Source organism: Nomascus leucogenys, chromosome X (assembly GCF_006542625.1).
Source record: "Nomascus leucogenys isolate Asia chromosome X, Asia_NLE_v1, whole genome shotgun sequence".
Lineage (NCBI taxonomy): Eukaryota > Metazoa > Chordata > Mammalia > Primates > Hylobatidae > Nomascus > Nomascus leucogenys.
This window is the reverse complement of record NC_044406.1, coordinates 61,804,896-61,824,079: the sequence shown is the minus strand read 5'-3', so window position 1 is coordinate 61,824,079 and position 19,184 is coordinate 61,804,896. Positions and strand designations below refer to the sequence as shown.

The following is a 19,184-nucleotide window of genomic DNA, read 5'->3' as shown; positions in this document are numbered from 1 at the left end:
ATGGAAAAGGAATTCCAGGAAAAAGGAGTGCTGTGCTTAAAGGTTCAGAGGAAAAAGAAAGAATAACAACTTTTGGAACTATAAGTAGCTTAGAATAAGTGCTAGGAGGTGAGAGGGAATGGTGAGAAATAAGCCAAGGAGTATTAAGTAAGAGCCAGATCATGTTGAGGAATTTAGACTTAGATCCTGCAGCAGGGGGATCTTCTGAAGGATTTTTTTCCCTTTTGAAATTTTTGTACCTTATAAAAATTTGATATATAATTTAGATACAATAAAATGCACAAATTTTAAGCATACAGGTTGAAGAGATTTGATAAATATACACACTTTTGTAACTACCACCAAAATCAAGATAAATCAAGAATTCCATCACCCCCTAAAATTTTCTCTTGTGCCCTTCAGTCATTCTCCAGTGCCCTGACCCTGACACAACTACTGTTCTGATTTCTATCACAATAGCTAATTTTTCCTGTTCTAGATTAGAATCATCCATTATAATTTTTCATATGTATGAATGAATATGAATTTTCATTCAACATACTGTCAGTGAGATTCATTCATGTTGTTGCATGTATCACTAGTTCATTCCTTTTTAGTGCTGAGTAGCAGTATTTCACTGTATGGCTCTATCACATTGTTTCTATGAATTCTCCCGTTGATAGACATTTGGGTTGTTTCTAGTTTGGGGCTATTATAAATAAAGCTCATATGAACATTCATGTACAAGTCTTTGTGTAGACCTATGTTTTTATGTTTCTTGGGTAAACACCTAGGAGTAGAACCTCTGGGTTATATGGTATTTGTTGTAAGAAACTGCCAAACTATTTTCCAGAGTAACTGTACCATTTTAAATGCCCACCAACAACATAAAGGGTCCCAGTGCTCTGCATCTTCACCAACACTTGGTACTGTCAGTATTTTTAATCAATCCACCATTCTGGTGGATGTGAAGTACTGTTTCATTGTGATTGGTTTTTTGAGTGCTTAAACTTCTTTTTAATGTTATTTTATCTTTTATCTTGTCATCAACTATCAGATTTCACTTTACCTACCTGTAACATCTTTTCCAGTCCCTTCAGATTTGCTGCTTATAATCTGCTATAGGCTTGACATTTAGTTAAAACTAATTAGACTCATGTACAAACAGAATAAACAGGCAATGAGTGTGGTTTTGAACGGCTTTTCCAATAAGTAAGATGCATATTTTCTAGTGGCTTAGAAGCCATTTGTTTACTGCTTGATTTCTGGCTGTGGTCTAGATCAGTGAATCTATCATATACCCAAGTTCTACAAGGGTAGGCTATTAAGCACAATGCTATTTCTAGGAAAAGATATTTTGAAATGCAGATGAAGAACCTCCCTGCCATTACCAACTACAATTCCAGAGATTCCCTCATACTTGTTGTGCTCTCTCATGGGCTCAGCTCCTATGGGAGTTCTGGCAGGGGCCCCAGCACCTTCCTGCATCCTAGTGGTGGCAGTAGGAAAAGATACTCTTGTATTAACTGTTCTAAGGGTCTAATAGGAGTTTGTGAGAACTCAAGCCCCCAGAAGAGGAGAGTTGAGGGAGAAACAAACTTCGCAGACAGCAGAAACAACTCCACCTTCCATGAGTAGTAAGAGTAGTTCAAAGTCCCTCAAGAGAGGTTGTTGATGAATATGGGACATTCATAAGTCAAGTGTTCATTAGAAGAGAACTGCCTGCCTGTATATGAAAATGCTTTGAACATAGTTACATGGTTTGGCTGTGTCCCCACTCAGATCTCATGATTAATTCCCATGTGTTGTGGGAGGGACCTGGTGGGAGGCAACTGAATCATGGGAGCAAGTCTTTCCTTGCTGCTCTTGTAATTAGTGAATAAGTTTCATGAGATCTGATGGCTTTAAAAAAAAGACTTCCCCTGCACAAGCTCTCTCTCTTTGCCTGCTGACATCCATGTAAGATGTGACTTGCTCTTCCTTGCCTTCCCCCATGATTGTGAGGCTTCCCCAGCCATGTGGAACTGTAAGTCTAATTAAACTTCTTTCTTTTTTAAATTGCCCAGTCTTAGGTATGTCTTTATCAGCAGAATGAAAACAAACTAATACACATAGTTTCTATTTTTTCAATAAAAATAAGAAGAAAACAACCCAAAAACACTGCTTAAAATGAGAGACTCCCTATTCACGGGGCCCTTTTTTGCATCTCAGTTAGAGGTAGAAGGGAAAACTATCTTCTGTATAATGGTAAAGACAAAAATCAGTGGCTGCTCACACAAAATGTCTGGAATTCTAGCTTGAGTTTTGCATTCATTAGCATAGCCTCCAGAGGCAAGTTGCAGGATATGAATAAAACAGTTTTCTCTTTTAGAATATTGCTTTCCTATTGCACAAGGGAGGAAGCATCAGGAATGTTGGCCACAGCCAGGCATTTTGCTCAAGGGGAAAAGAAATCTAATTCTTTACACTTTATTAAGTGATTACACCCTTGTTTCCTATGGTAAAATTACATGGTAAACAGCACCTGCAGATTACAGGGATCTCAGCTGGAAACAATTCGTTAACAGTGAGACATGAGGGATACATCCATTATTGCTAGTGACTCTCCAGACACTTCTACAAACATATTTTTTATATATCTAAACCCACAAAATTATTTGGTACTTTTTTGGTACCATGACATAGAGTAAATTTAATTCATTTTCTATTTCATGGCTAATGTCCTTGATTTTACTAGATAATTCATAGAAAATTACTCATAAGCCTCTTTAGGGAAGGGATCACACATCCATTTTTGTATAGCTAGTGCCTAGCCCTGGGCCTGGCATATAATAGGCCCTAATACATTTCACTCTCTTGAAAGAATAATTAGAGTGTCTTTGTTCATGTTGTTATAACGAAATACCTGAGATTCGGTATCTTATAAAGAAGAGAAATTTATTTTCTCACAGTTCTGGGAGCTAGAAATTCCAAGATCAAGGTGCTAACAGGTTTGATTATGAAGTGGGGGCTACTCTCTGCTTCCAAGATGGCATCTTGTTGCTGCATCCTCCAGAGGGGAGAAACACTGTGTACTCACATGATGGAAGGCAGAAGGGCGAGAGAGCTGAATACTGCATAAAGCCTCTTTTAAAATGACCTTAATCCCATTCACAAGGTAGGAGCCATAATGGCCTAATTGCCTCTTAAAGGCCTCACCTCTTAATACCACCACATTGGCAACACCTACATTTTGGAGGGGACATACTTAAACCAGAGAGCGGACTATCACCAATCCATTCCTTAAAGCCAAGATTTTTTTTTTTTTTGACTCTAATTGGGCCTAGTTTTTGAGATCCATCATGGAGAGGTACACTAAGGATTCAATACACTACTGGCAGGAATCAAGTCAAAGGGATCCTAAGAATGAGAACCCTATAGGTCAGTGGTTCTCAAACTTCAGTGTACATCAGAATCACTAGGCATGAGTGTCAAAATGCAGAATCCCAGGCCTTACCCTTCCCAAATTTAAAGTCAGTCTGAGGTGGAACCCTAGAATCTGACTTTTCACCTTGCTCACTAGGGGATTCTGATGCACCCAATCCTTGAACTAAACTTTGAGAAACAGCTGTATTGTTCATTTATCAATCAGTTCATTACCTTTAGACTAAAAAAACAAAGTCCTCTTTTTTCTTCTGGGTAAAATAGGGGTCTTGCATAGCTAATGTTTTTCACCTTTTCTTCTATCATTCCCAGGAGTTAATGTATTTGTGAAATTGGTACTTCATGCCCCTCAAGAGGAGGCAGGTACATACCAGGCTCTGTAAAATCAGCAAATCATCTATTATTTTCCAAAATGATTTCTCTTTCACTGTTGTTGAATATAAAATCTATTTCTCTTATTGCAACCACCGCCATCACTATCATGATCCATGAGCTATCAGCTGGGACCTTCAAATAAATTAAACCATTTATGCCCTGAAACATTCAACAAAATCTCTGATTTCACTATAGCAAGATATAAGCATCCTGGCACCAATGAGTGAAACACGGTTGTCTCATTGGTACATATCCATGATGGATATGTCATAGATATAAAATGATTACAAAAGATGGCATTGAACGCACTTTTAATCATAAGAACCCTTAACTCGACATGCTTTGATTACCAACAAAAGGTCTACAGAAGGTCATTCAGGGTGTTGTTGTCTGAATAAACATTGAGTACTTACCATATGGAAGGCACTGAACTAGAAACTATCTTTAATATACATAGACAAACAACATACAAATAATTTTGTGGTTTTTTGTAGCTGTGATAGCACTACACAATAGGAGGTAGTAAGAGGTTTCAAAAGCAGTGTGACAACAACAGAAGCACAGTATGTGCTAGTTGCTGAACAGAGTGTGCCAACTCCTGGGAGTAAGCAAACAAGGACATTCAACATTGATCATAGCATCCCATGGGAGTTGTCACCAGTGGGTTGGGGGTGGTGGTGGCAGCAATCAGGCCAAATGCCAAATTAAACTGGCATTTTGGACATCTCTGATGTAAGTGCCAGGGATTGCCATGTCTTGTTGTAGACATGTCAGAGGATGACTGAAATTATGGAGTAAGGCTAAATGTGGAATCTAAACACAACCAACATTTTTTCATCACATAGAGCTAAAAGCAGTCACTGAATTCTGCTTCCTAGGCAGTTTGACTTAAAAATCACTGCCCAACAATGCAAGTAACTACAAAGTAGAAAGGAAAATAAAAAAAGTATTTTTACTTGGGAAGATTACCATGGAATGGCAGCAGTGTGAAATTGTACTACAGACCAGTTCAATCTCTGGCTTTTCTTAGATCCCATTTTGGGGCAGAACAGATCCCCTCACATTTATCAAATAATGCCTTATATATCTTAATTGTATTTTTTCTTCCCCCATAGGTAGTAAGCTCCTCAATGGCAGGTATATTTGTGGGTCCAGAACCAGTGTGGACTTGTCCTCTGGACAGGGTGAAATCTATTTAAGATGTACGTCAAGGAGAAAGATGAGTTATTAGAAACATAAAACTATCAATGCAAAGGGGGAAAATGGACCCCTGCCCTGACTTTTTGTTTCCTAGGTCTAGCTTGACTCCTAACATCCAGAACAGAGCTGAAAAACTAAAAGCTTACTGAACTGATCCTCATCAATGGAAAATATAAGTTGGGTCCAGCTTTTGTATGACTTTGAAATTTACATCCACCGCAGATACCACATCTACTTGGTGAACTGTTTTATTGTCAGAGTCAGAGTCATGCTTAATGTAAAATGGTAAGAGGGGATGACTACTACTGAGATTCTGGAAGTCAGCTGGTCTATCAGCATTAAATCACTGTTCCTTGCTGACATGTGTAGAAATACAATGGCAGAAGGAAACCAAAGCATCTTTGGTATGGTGAGCTTTATGGCATAACCACAAGCAGGGGTGGCATAAGAAATACTCTAAAGGTGTATTAAAGAATAGCTCTAAATAACATAGCTGTGGGCTGCTAGGGAAAACAGCAGCAGAGACCAGCTTGGAATGCAACAATATGGAATTTTTGAAGTTTTTGAGCAAAGGCTTTCAGCTGACCACAAGTCAAACACAGAAATACATACAGTGACAGGCTCTACAAGTAGCATCTGCAGACACAAATAAAAAAAAATGGTTTGTATGTATGTCATATAGAAAGGACTTCTGGTTGAAGATTTAGTCTTTGCTCCCCATGAGAGTGGATGAGATCAGTAGTGACATCTTTGAATAAAAGGAAGGGCAACAATATATACTGGACGACACTGCCTTCCCTTGGGAGTGTGTGCTTATTTATTTTGTAATTCCTCATGCTTCTAAAGTGAAAGGTGCTTTGGCACATAAAAACATACTCTTCCACTTACAGTACCTGGAAATCACTAAAGGCAATCATTTGTGAGTAGCTTATAAATTAAATGAGCTCTGGATTCAGAAAACATTAGCTCAAACACAACCTCTTAATTGTGAATTGTTAAATGGCTCTTAAACATTTGATAATGATGTTGCAGTTTACCTTTATGAAGCTGGATTAGCACAGGTTAGAGTAGCATTATGACTAAAATGAGATTGCCTGAGCAATACATTTAAACTGGGATTTTTTTCTCCTTGTCCAAAATTTCACCATTAATAGCATTCTACGAAATCCATTCTGCTGCCAATGGAGACTTACACCACATAAACTACCCCTAAGCCGCATCTGACTACAACATTCAAGATAAATATGAAGGAAAGATAAAAGTGAGGTAGTTAGTGAAAACAGAGTTGCAACAGTCAGAACTTGGGGGAGGGGAATAGGATACAAGTAAGAAGCAAATTAAGAAACAGATGACTATTGATTCTGAGAAGGCAAAAATGTTCCAAGTATTATAAAAAAAAATTAAGTAGTGGGAAAAATTTTAAGGAAAGATGAGTGATACTCAGTTTACATTGATATTGAAATACATTGTAGACTAGAGTTCAACTGTTATAACTAGGGCTCAGATAATTAAAGAAAGACTAGAAACAATGGTCCAAATAGACTCATGGGCTTGGGTAGATAACAAGGATATGAACACAGATATGTGGCCAGTGGACCATTAATCCAGGACTGGCTCACAGGAATGTGAGTATAGAAAGTGAATCTCAGAGATCAGTAAATAACTTCAGAGGAAAAGGTCAGGCAGGATAGGCTATAAGTACGACAGATTGAATTCAAAGAAGAGTTTAAGATACAGGTACCTTAGGGGCAGGCAGGTTAATCAGCAAGGATTTAGTCCATAATAAATAAAAAAACAGTAAAGGGCCTGGGACACAAATTCAGCATTTTAAAGACTATAACACTAGAATCACCAAGGGCATAAAAGGACTGGCAAGAAAAACACGAGACCAGCAAGACCACGGTGAGATTAGACAAATCCAAAGCTGCAATGCTGTTCTCTGTTAGCTTGGCATTTTAGTGCCTCATGTGTCCAAGTATGTCCAGGGCCTGCCTTCAGGTAAATACAAAATAATTCATTATGTGACGTAATGGCAGGCCAATACTATTTCAGTGGCTGTAAAACTGAGAGACAAATGTCTTGAAAGCCAATTTTTTTCAATATGGCTACTGACTGGAATCCAGCATTAGGATGTCTATGGAAATGTCATTTTCTTAGAGGAAAATTCCTGTCTCTTGCTTGTGACCATGAAAGTGAGTAAAGAAAGTATGCTGAGTGTTGTCTCATGAATATTTTGTATAGTATCTCAATGGAGCGATCCACTCAAAAAGAAATTAGGATAAAATATAAACAAATGAGATGAAATATGGCAAAATACCCTATTCATTAGAGTCAATTTTATACATATCCATTGTTTGATTGTTAGTATTAGGGACTAAAGATATCTTTCCATGGAGCAATGGAGAATTAGATTTCAATGCTTTATACTAATCTTTTTCACAGAGCTTTAACTCTAATGAATCCTCTGATTTCTATAAATGGATAAACAACGTAGGTTTGTCCAGTTCATACCTAATTGCTCCTAATTACAAATATTTTCCAAAAAATTCACAGAAACTCCATAAACTTTAAAATTTAACAAGTATATAGTCATCTGCATCAAGGTAACTAACCAAACAGTTTTAGCTCCTCTCTCTCCCAAGATCCCATTAAAATGACATTAAACAAACAGAGGTGGAGGAGGTGGAGCAAAATGGCCAAATGAAAGCCTTCAGTGATCACCCCACCCCCTTGCAGGAACATCAAATTGAACAAATATCCATATAAAAAAGCACCTTAATAAGAACCAAAAATCAGATGAGTGATCATAGTACCTAGTTTTAACATCACATTAAAGAAAGAGGCAGTGAAGAGGGTAGGAAAGACAGTCTTAAGACACCTATGCCTCCTCTCACCCATCCCCCAACAGTGGCCATGTGGCACAAAGAGAATCTGCACTTTGGGGAGGGAGAGCACAGTGATCATGACTTTGCATTGAAACTCAGTGCTGCCCTGTCACAGCGGAAAGCAACCTGGGGCAGAACTCAGCTGGCAACCACGGAAGGAGCATTAGACCAGTGCTAGCGAGAGGAGAACTGTCCATCCCCGTGGTTGGAACCTGAGTTCTCGCAAGCCCTAATACTGTAGGCTAAAGTGCTTTGGGGTTCTAAATAAACTTTAAAGGCAGTCTAGGCCATAAGGACAGCAATTCCTGGGTAAGTCCTGGTGCTGTGCTGGGTTTGGAGACAGTGGCTTGGAATGCATGCAATCTAGTGATATATCAGCTGGGGTGGCCAAGGGAGTGCTTGCGTCACCCCTCCCTCAACCAAAAGCAGTGCAGCTCACAGCTCCAGGAGAGATTCCTTCCCTCTTCTTGAGGAGAGGTGAGGGGAGAATAAAGAGGACTGTGTCTTGCAACTTGGATACCAGCTTAGCCATAGTAGAATAGGGTACCAGGCAGAGTCCTAAGGCTCCCATTCCAGGCCCTGGCTCCTGGATGACATTTCTAAACACACCCTGGGTCAGAAGGGAACCTGCTGCCTTGAAGGGAAGGATCCAGTCCTGACAGAATCCATCACCTGCTGACTGAAGAGCCTTTGGCCCCTGAAAAACCAGCAGTGGTAGCCAGGCAGTACTCACCACAGGCCTTGTGTGAGATTCAGCTGTGCTGGCCTCAGGTGTGGCCCAGTACATTCCCAACTGTGGTGGCTATGAGAGAATCCTCTTGCTTGACAAAAGGAGAGGGAAGAGTAAAAGGGACTTTGTTTTACAGCTTAGGTCCTAGCTCAGCCACAGTGGGGTAGAGCACCACGTGGGCTCTTGGGGTCCCAAATTCTAGGCCTTGGCTCTTGGATGGCATTTCTGGACCTGTCCTTGGCCAGAGGGGAGCCCACTGCCCTGAAGGAAGAGTCCCAGGCCTGGCAGCATTCACCACAAGCTGACTAAAGACCCTTGGGCCTTGAGTGAACATTGGCAATAGCCAGGCAGTACTCGCCATGGGCCTGAGGCAGTGGTAGCCACAGGGAGAGACTCTTCTTATTGAGGAAAGGGGAAGGAAGAGTGGGAAGGACTTTGTCTTGCACTTTGGGTGTCAGCTCAGCCACAGTAGAATAGAGCACCAAGTAGGTTCCTATGCTTCTTGACTCCATGTCCTGGCTCCTGGATGGCATCGTTCGACCTGTCTGGGGCCAGGGAGACTTGCCACCCTGAAGGGAATATCATACACTTGGCTAGATTTGCCACCTGTTGATTGTAGAGCCCTTGGGCCTTGAGTGAACATAGGCAGTAGCCAGGCAGTGGTTACCACAGGCCTGGGGTGAGACTCAGTGCTATCTTGGCTTTGGGTCTGACCCAGCACAGTCCAGGTAGTGGTGGCCACATTGGTGCTTGTGTCAGCCCTTTCCTAGCCTCAGACAGCTCAGCATAGAGACAGAGACTCTGTTTGGGGGAAAGTAAGGGAAGAGAGCAAGAGTCTCTGTATGGCAATTCAGGGAATTCTCCCAGATCTTACCCATGACCACCAGGTGGTACCTCTCTGAGTCTGCAAGAGCCACAGCATTATTGGGCTTGGCATGGCCCTAAAGCTGCAGTGAACAAAGACTTAGATCACAACACTCAAGTCCCTTCAAATGCCTGGAAAGCCCTCCAAAGAAGGATGGGTTCAAATAAACCTAGATTGTGGAGACTAGTCAATACCTAACTGTTCAATGCCCAGACATCGATGAATATCCACAAGCATCAAGACTTTACCAAATGAACTAAATAAGGCATTGGTGACCAATCCTGGAGAAAATGAGATACGTGACTTCTCAGAGAATTCAACATAGCTGTTTTGAGGAAGCTCAATGAAATCCAAGCTAACACAGAGAAGAAATTCAGAATCCTATCAGATAAATTTAACAAAGAGACTGAAACAAAAGAATAAAGAAGAAATTCTGGAGCTGAAAAATGCAATTGGCATACTGAAGAATGCATCAGAGTCTCTTACTAGCAGAATTGATCAAGCAGAAGCAAAAATTAGTAAGCCTGAAGACAGGCTATTTGAAAATACACAGTCAGAGGAGACAAAAGAAAAAAGAACACAAAAAAATGAAGCATGCCTATGAGATCTAGAAAATAGCCTCAAAAGGGCAAATACAAGAGTTATTTGCCTTAAAGAAGAGATAGAGAGAGATCAGGGCAGAAACTTTCTTCAAAGAGATAATAGAGAACATCCCAAACCTGGAGAAAGGTGTGCATATTCAAGTATAAGAAGGTTATAGAATATCAAGTAGATTTAACCCAAAAAAGACTACCTCATAGCATTTAATTATCAAACTCCCAAAGGTGAAGGATAAAGAAAGGATCCTGAAAGCAGCAAGAGAAAAGAAACAAATAACATAACAATGGAGCTCTATACATCTGGCAGCAGACTTCTCAGTGGAAACCCTATAGGCCAGAAGAGAGTGGCATGACATATTTAAAGTGCTCAAGGAGAAAAAAAAAACCTTTTACCCTAGAATAGTATATTCAGTGAAAATATCCTTCAAACATGAAGGGGAAATAAAGACTTTCCCAGACAAACAAAAGCTGAGGGATTTCAACACCAGGCCTGTCCTACAAAAAATGCTAAAGGGAGTACTTCAATCAGAAAGAAAAGAACATTAATAAGTAATAAATAATCACCTGCACATACGAAACTCACTGGTAATAGTAAGTACACAGGAAAACACAGAATATTATAACATTGTAACTCTGGTGTGTAAATGACTCTTACCCTAAGTAGAAAGACTAAATGAAGAACCAATAAAAAATAATAACTACAACAACTTTTCAAGACATAGACAATATAATAAGATATAAATAGAAAAGAAGGTTTTAAAGTGGGGGGATGAAGTTAAAGTGTAGAGTTCCTATTAGTTTTCTCTTTGCTTGTTTGTTTGTATATGTAATCACTGTTAAGTTGTCATCAGTTTAAAATAAATGGTTATAAGATATTATTTGCAAGCATAGTGGTAACCTTAAATAAAAAAATACAACAGATACACAAAAATTCAAAATCAAGAAATTAAATCATACCATCAGAGAAAATCACCTTCACTAGAAGGAAGACAGCAAGAAAGGAAAGAAGGAAGAGAAGACCACAAAAATATAAAACAAGTAATAAAATGGCAGGAGTAAATCTTTACTTATCAATAATAACATTGAGGGTAAATGGACTAAACTCTTCAATCAAAAAACATAGAGTGGCTAAGTGGATAAAAAATCAAGACCCAATGATCTGTTGCCTACAAGAAATGCACTTCATGTATAAAGACACACATAGACTGAAAATAAAGGGATGGGAAAAGATATTCCATGCTAATGGAAACAAAAAAATTAGCAGGAATAGCTATACTTATATCTGACAAAATATATTTCAAGACAAAAGCTATAAAAGAGACAAAGAAGGTCATTATATAATGATAAAGGGGTCAATTCAATAAGAGGATATAAAAATTTTAAATATATATATGCACCCAACACTGGAAGACCCAGATATATAAAACAAATATTATTAGAGCTAAAGAGAGAGATGGACCCCAACACAATAATAGCTGGAGACTTCAACACTTCACTTTCAACATTGGATATATCATCCAGACAGAAAATCAACAAAGAAACATCAGACTTAATCTGCACTATAGACCAAATGGACCTAATGGATATTCACATAACATTTCATCCAAGGGTTGCAAAGTACATAATCTTCTTCTCAGCTCATGGATCATTCTCAAGGATAGACCATATGTTAGGCCACAAGAGAAGTCTTAAAACATTCAAAAACTTGAAATAACATCAAGTATCTTCCCTGGCCACGATGGAATAAAACTAGAAATCAATAATGAGGAATTTTGGAAATTATACAAACACAAGGAAATTAAACAATATACTCCTGAATGACCAGTGGGCCAATGAAGAAATTAAGAAGGAAATTAAAAAATTTCTTGAAGCAAATGAAAATGGAAACGCAACATACAAAAACCTATGGGATACAGTGAAAGCAGTACTAAGAGGAGAGTTTATAACAATAAGCACCTACAATAAAAAACTAGAAAAATTTCAAATGAACAACCTAATGATGTATCTTAAAGAACTAGAATTGCATTTAATTGTACATTGAAAACTAACTAAAATAGTATAATTGTATTGTTTGTAACACAAAGGATAAATGTTTGAGGAAATAGATACCTCATTTATCATGATGTGATTATTATGCACTGCATGCCTGTATCAAAATACCTCCTGTAACTCACAAATATATACACCTACTATGTACTCACAAAAGTTAAAAAAGAACCAGAAATGCAAGAGCGAAGCAAACTCAAAATTAGTAGAAGAAAAGAAATAATAATGATCAGAGTAAAAATTTGAAATAAAAATACAAAAGATCAATAAAATGAAAAGTTTTTTATCAAAAGATAAAAAAAATTAACAAACCTTTAGCCCAACTAACTACAAAAAAGAGAGAAGACCTAAAGTAATAAAATTAGAGATGAAAAAGGAGACATTAATAACTGACACTGAAGAAATACAAAAGATCATTATAGGCTATTATGAGCAACTGTATGCCAATAAATTGAAAAATCTAGAAGAAATGGGTAAATTCCTAGACACATAGAACCTACCAAGATTGAACCATGATGAAATCCATCACCTGAACAGACTAATAACAAATAATGAGATTGAAGTTGTAATAAAACATCTCTCAGCAAAGAAAAGCCTGGGACCCAATTGCTTCACTGCTGAATTTTATCAAACATTTAAAAAACAACTAATATCAATCCTACTCAAACTATTCCAAAAAATAGAGAATGAGGGAGTACTTCCAAACTCATTCTATAAGGCCAATATTACCCTGATACCAAAACCAGACAAAAACACATCAAAAAAAGAAAACTACAAGCCAATATCCCTGATCAACATTGATACAAAAATCCTCAACAAAATACTAGCAAACTGAATTCAACGATGCATTAAAAAGATCACTCACTGTGACAAGTGGGATTTATCCCAGGAATGCAAGGATGGTTCAACATATGCAAGTCAATCAATGTGATACATCATATCAACAGAATGAAGGACAAAAATGATATGATCATTTCAACTGATGCTGAAAAAAGAGTTTGACAAAATTCAACATCTGTCCATGATAAAAACCCTCAACAAACTGGGTATAGAAGGAACATACCTCAATACAATAAAAGCCATATATAACAGACCCACAGTTAGTATCATACTCAATAGGGAAAAACTGGAAGCCTTTCCTCCAAGATCTGGAATAAGATAAAGATGCCCACTTTCACCACTGTTATTCAAGACAGTACTGGAAGTCCTGGCTAGAACAATTGGATGAGAGAAAGATATAAAGGGCATCCAAATTGGAAAGGACAAAGTTGAATTATCTTTATTTGCAGATGAAATGATCTTATATATGGAAAAAACTAAAGACTCCACCAAAAAAACAATTAGAACTGATAAACAAGTTCAGTAACGTTGCAGGATAAAAAAAAAAATCAACACAGCATTGCTATATGTCAGCAGCAATCTGTAAAAGAAATTAAGAAAGTAATCCCATTTACAATAGCCACAAATAAAATAAGATACCTAGGAATAAACTTAACCAAAGAAGTGAAATATCTCTACACTGAAAACTATAAAACATTGACATAAGAAATTGAAGAGGACACACAAAAAATGGAAAAGATAGTCCATGTTCATGGATTAGAAAAATCAATATTGTTAAATATTCATAGTACCCCAAGCTATCTACTGATTCTATGCAATCCCTATCAAAATATCAATGACATTCTTCATGGAAATAAAAAAATTCTAAAATGTATATGGAACCAGAAAAGACCCAGAATAGCCAAAGCTATCCTGAGCAAAAAGAACAAAACTGGAAGAATCACATCACCTGGCTTCAAATTGTAATACAGAGCTAGAGCAACCCAAACAGCATGGTACTAGCATTAAAAGAGACACATAGACTATGGAACAGAATACAGAACCCTGGAATAAATCCATATATCTACAGTGAACTCATGTTTGACAAAGGTTCCAAGAACATACATTCGGAAAAGACAGTCTCTTCAGTAAATGGTGCTGGGAAAACTGGATATCCATTTGCAAAAGAATGAAACTAGACTCCTATCTCTCACTGTAAACAAAGATAAAATTAAAATGGATTAAAGACTTAAATCTAGGACCTCAAACTATGACACTAATAGAAAAAAATTGAGGGAACTCCAGGAAATTGGACTGGGCAAAAATTTAATATCCCACAAGCACAGGCAACCAAAGTAAAAATGGACAAATGGGAGCATATCAAATTAAAAACTTCTATATAGCAAAGGAAACAATCCACAAAGTTAAGAGATAATCCACAGAATGGGAGAAAATATTTGCAAAGTACTCATCTGACAGAGATTAATAACCAGAACATATAAGTAGCTCAAACCACTCTATAGGAAAAAAAATCTAATAATTCGATTTTAAAATGAGCAAAAGATCTGAATAGACATTTCTCAAAAGAAGACATACAAATGGCAAAGAAGCATATTAAAAGGTACTCAACATCATCAATCACCAGAGAAATGCAAATCAAAACTACAATGAGATATCATCTCACCCCAGTGAAAATGGCCTTTATCCATTTTAACTTTTTTCAAAAGACAGGTGGTGCGAAAAGCGACGGCGCAGCACAGTGTGGCGCAGCTCCTGCTCCTCTTTCCCCCTTGCTGGGCGAGAGGTGTCTATGGGGCACCTGCCACTGCCACCGCTGCCGGGTGCTGTCTCTATGGCCAGGGGGAGGAGGAGGAGCAAGAGCTCAGTGACACAAGTACATAAATAAAGGATAAAATATTCTCTGAAACAAATCTTCAATCAAGTATAACATTTTGATGCTTGGCATCTAGACTCCCTTGTGCCCTCACTATGCCAGCAGCAACTGTACATCATAGCCAAAGAATTTGTGAAGTTTGGGCTTGCAACATGGATGAAGAGACGAAGAAAATTCGTCAAGTTATCCGAAAATATAATTACGTTGCTATGGACACCGAGTTTCCAGGTGTGGTTGCAAGACCCATTGGAGAATTCAGGAGCAATGCTGACTATCAATACCAACTATTGCAGTGTAATGTAGACTTGTTAAAGATAATTCAGCTAGGACTGACGTTTATAAATGAGCAAGGAGAATACCCTCCAGGAACTTCAACTTGGCAGTTTAATTTTAAATTTAATTTGACAGAGGACATGTATGCCCAGGACTCTATAGAGCTACTAACGACATCTGGTATCCAGTTTAAAAAACATGATGAGGAAGGAATTGAGACCCAGTATTTTGCAGAACTTCTTATGACTTCAGGAGTGGTCCTCTGTGAAGGGGTCAAATGGTTGTCATTTCATAGCAGTTACAACTTTGGCTATTTAATCAAAATCCTGACCAACTCTAACTTGCCTGAAGAAGAACTTGACTTCTTTGAGATCCTTCGATTGTTTTTACCTGTCATTTATGATGTGAAGTACCTCATGAAGAGCTGCAAAAATCTCAAAGTTGGATTACAGGAGGTGGCAGAACAGTTAGAGCTGGCATAGATAGGACCACCACATCAGGCAGGATCTAATTCATTGCTCACAGGAATGGCCTTTTTCAAAATGAGAGGAATGTTCTTTGAAGATCATACTGACGATGCCAAATATTGTGGTCATTTGTATGGCTTTGGTTCTGGTTCATCCTATGTACAGAATGGCACAGGGAATCATATGAAGAAGAAGCCAACAAGCAGTCATGACATGAAATAGTCCTTTTATTTTTATTTTATTTTGAGCTACACACACGCTTGTATATAGGTTTCATCACTGGTTGAATCCCTTGAACAATAGACAGTACCTTCCCCCACCCTTTCATGGCCCATTTTATTGTCTGCCTTTCAGTACTAAGTATGATCGTTCCTATCTCAGATCAAAAAAAAAAAAAAAACACACACACACACAAAAAAAACAACAACAACAAAAAAACACATTCAGGTTAAATTTGGCCTTAATTTAATATACTTGTTAGCAAGCGTGTGTGACAGAGTGGAGAAAGCTACATCATTGAATATTTTGATAAACTTTACCTACTTGGGAGTTTGGTTTATTTTTCCCTTTTCCTAAATTAACTAGCACTGACTGTAATTTATTTCTCTGTTTCATGTCTCTCCCTTCCATTCTGCAGGAGTTTTAGCTATTTGAGATTGTGGACCATCAATTTTGTACTTTGGAGAGTGATTCTAACTCAAAACCTCTGTTTTATCAGAAATTTTTTTTTACTTGATCTTAGCTGGAAAAATGACCATCTGCCAACTTTACACAGCATTTACTCGGTTTTGACCCACAGAATGTAGCACATTCATTGTGCAAACTGTCAATTCAGTGAAACTAAAAAAAAGACAAGAAACTACTGAGGAGCTTAGTAACTGCTGTTTCTGTACGTAGTGTTTAATCTTCCAAGCACATCTAGTGTCTCTCAGTTTCTAACTGGCATGTGTAGGCTGCTCTGTGACTGAAGACTTTTCAAACCAGTCTTACACCCTTCAGGAAAAATCCCTTCTGATTGAATATTTAGTATCTGCCAGGAAACTGGTACTCAAGATGTTGAAGCTACAGTTACTTTATGATAGCACACTTCCCTTGATCTGCTTATTTTTATTCCATCACTGTTTACCCTTGTTTTTTTTTTTTAATTTTGTAGCCATACTTATGATGCTCTTGATTCGTTGGTTATACAAATTGATTTTTTTTAAATCCAAAAATAGCAAGTCTTTAGGTATATTTTGTACCAAATTACATTAGAAGTAAAAAATTGTGCTTTCCTAGTTGCTACAAAGGTAAATAATGGAGACATTTGGTACAAAACAACAAAATCCATATATAAATGTATATATATAATATATATATAATGTACTCATATATATATGAGTACATAAAGGATAAAATATTTTCTGAAACAAATCTTCAATCAAGTATAACATTTTGATGCTTGAGAATATATGAGAATATATATATTCTCATATATATGTATATAGAGAGAGCTAATAAAATTACCTGAGGAGTGTAATACTTGTTTTTTTTTTGTGTATATCTTTGCAATCTATTTTACATATACTGACAAAAGAGACTGTGAAATATTTAGCCATGCAGAATATGTGACCAGACCAGAGTATGTGTAGGATATAAGAAGACTTTTTGGTAATCATTAACTCTACCCTGAAATGATGGACTACAAGTTATAATGTGTATTACCTATACTTCAATCAATAATATTAGCAAATCTCCAAATGTTAGTCACATTGGTTTGTCTCCCTTGTACATTCTTTATTCATGATATTACAGTGCTGTAACTGGGCGGTCTTTTTTAAACAAAACATTATTTGCAAAACAGAGTGTATTATTTGTTTTTAAAGCTTTTGTAAATAAAGGCTTCAAAAATGTTTTCTATAAAAAAAAAAGACGGGCAATAACAAATGCTGATGAGGATGTGGAGAACAGGGAACCCTTGTACACTGTTGGTGGGAATGTAAATTATTACAATCACTGTGGAGAACAGTTTGGAGGTTCCTCAAAAAACTAAAAATAGAACTACCATATATGATCCAGCAATCCTACTGCTAGGTATATACCCAAAAGAAAGGATATCAGTATATCAAAGAGATATCTGCACTCCCATGTTTATTGTGCCACTATTCACAATAGCCAAGATTTGGAAGCAACCTAAGTATCTATCAACAGATGAATGGATAAAGAAGATATGGTACACATACACAATGCAGTACTATTTATCCATAAAAAGAATGAGATACTGTCATTTGCAACAACATGGAGGGAAATGGAGGTCGTGATGTTAATTGAAAGAAGTCAGACACAGAAAGACAAACTTCATATATTCTCACACATTTGTGGGAGCTAAACAATTAAGACAATTGAACTCATGGGGATGTAGAGTAGAATGATGGTTATCAGAGGCTGGGAAGGGTAGTAATGGGTGGGGGAGTGGGGATTATTAAAGGGTAAAAAATATAGTTAGATAGAATGAATAAGATCTAGTATTTGATAGCATAACAAGGTGACCATAGTCAACAATCATTTATTGTACATTTTAATATTGTACGTTTTAAAATATTGTACATTTTAAAAAACTAAGAGTATAATTGGATTGTTTGCAATACAAAGAAAGGATAAATGCTTGAAGAGATGGTTACTGCATTTACCTTGATGTGATTATTACGCATTGTGTGCCTGTATCAAAATGTCTCGTGTACCCCATAAATATATATATACCTACTATGTACTCACAAAAATTAAAAACAAAAAAATTTAAAAATGACATTAAACAATAAAAAAGATATAATGAAGACAATAGTAGAGGGAGTCAGCAGAAAAGAGATCCCAAACCATTTCTGATAGACAGATATTGAATAGGATGCTGGCTAATAAAGATTGGCAGATAAAATGACAGAGGGGGCTTACAGGTTGGGAGGATGTTGGTCTGCCCTGTAGGATCACAGAAAAATTTGAAAATTGGAAATGTCAAGTAAGGCAGAGGGTGAAAATGAAATATGAGAAATTCATTGAAAATCCATATATTAATCATTTTCCTCCACTGCATATAGAACTGCTAGTATTCAGGCATTGATTCCCAAGGCAAAGAAAAAAATCAGAAGGTTCTTCTCTAAAGAGATTGAATAAATTGTCTAAGAAGAATTGAGGTAACTAATGTGGGCATTAATGCTGTAAAACAAAGACCTCTACTATCTGGAATTTAGAGGTCCCCCAGTATAATGGCTCTATTTACATAGTTGGGGCTTATTGAGTTGAAGGCCTTATATCTGGGGTACTAAACCATTTTGCTCAACCCCTACACACATTATGAAATTTCAGAACAGCAAAGATACATAAAAGATCCTAAAAGCTCCCAGAGAGGAAAAACATTAATAGTTAAGGGAACAAGAGTTGGAATGGCTTGGTCATCTCATCAGCAACGCTGGCTCTTAGAGAGAACAATGGAGGAATGCCTTCGAAATTCTGACAGAAAATTATTTCAAACCTATAATTTTGTCCTAACCAACTATCAATTGAGTCTGATAACAAAAACATGACATTTTAATATTGCAAAGACTAATAAAAGTAAGTCCCAGCCGTACAGTAGAGGCCTAAGGAACACTTAGTCT

At 37.3% G+C, this 19,184-nt stretch overlaps 1 protein-coding gene and 1 pseudogene across 5 annotated transcripts in view; one reads left to right on the top strand and one right to left on the bottom strand.

Annotated features, from left to right (window-relative positions):
- The window catches only part of EDA (ectodysplasin A), a 421,035-nt gene that overhangs the window by 88,656 nt on the left and 313,195 nt on the right, over positions 1–19,184 (bottom strand). The window lies entirely within an intron of this gene.
- On the top strand, positions 14,720–15,767 carry LOC100579407 (annotated as a pseudogene). Its single transcript, XR_004028760.1, has one exon. The product of XR_004028760.1 is annotated as a CCR4-NOT transcription complex subunit 7 pseudogene (transcript).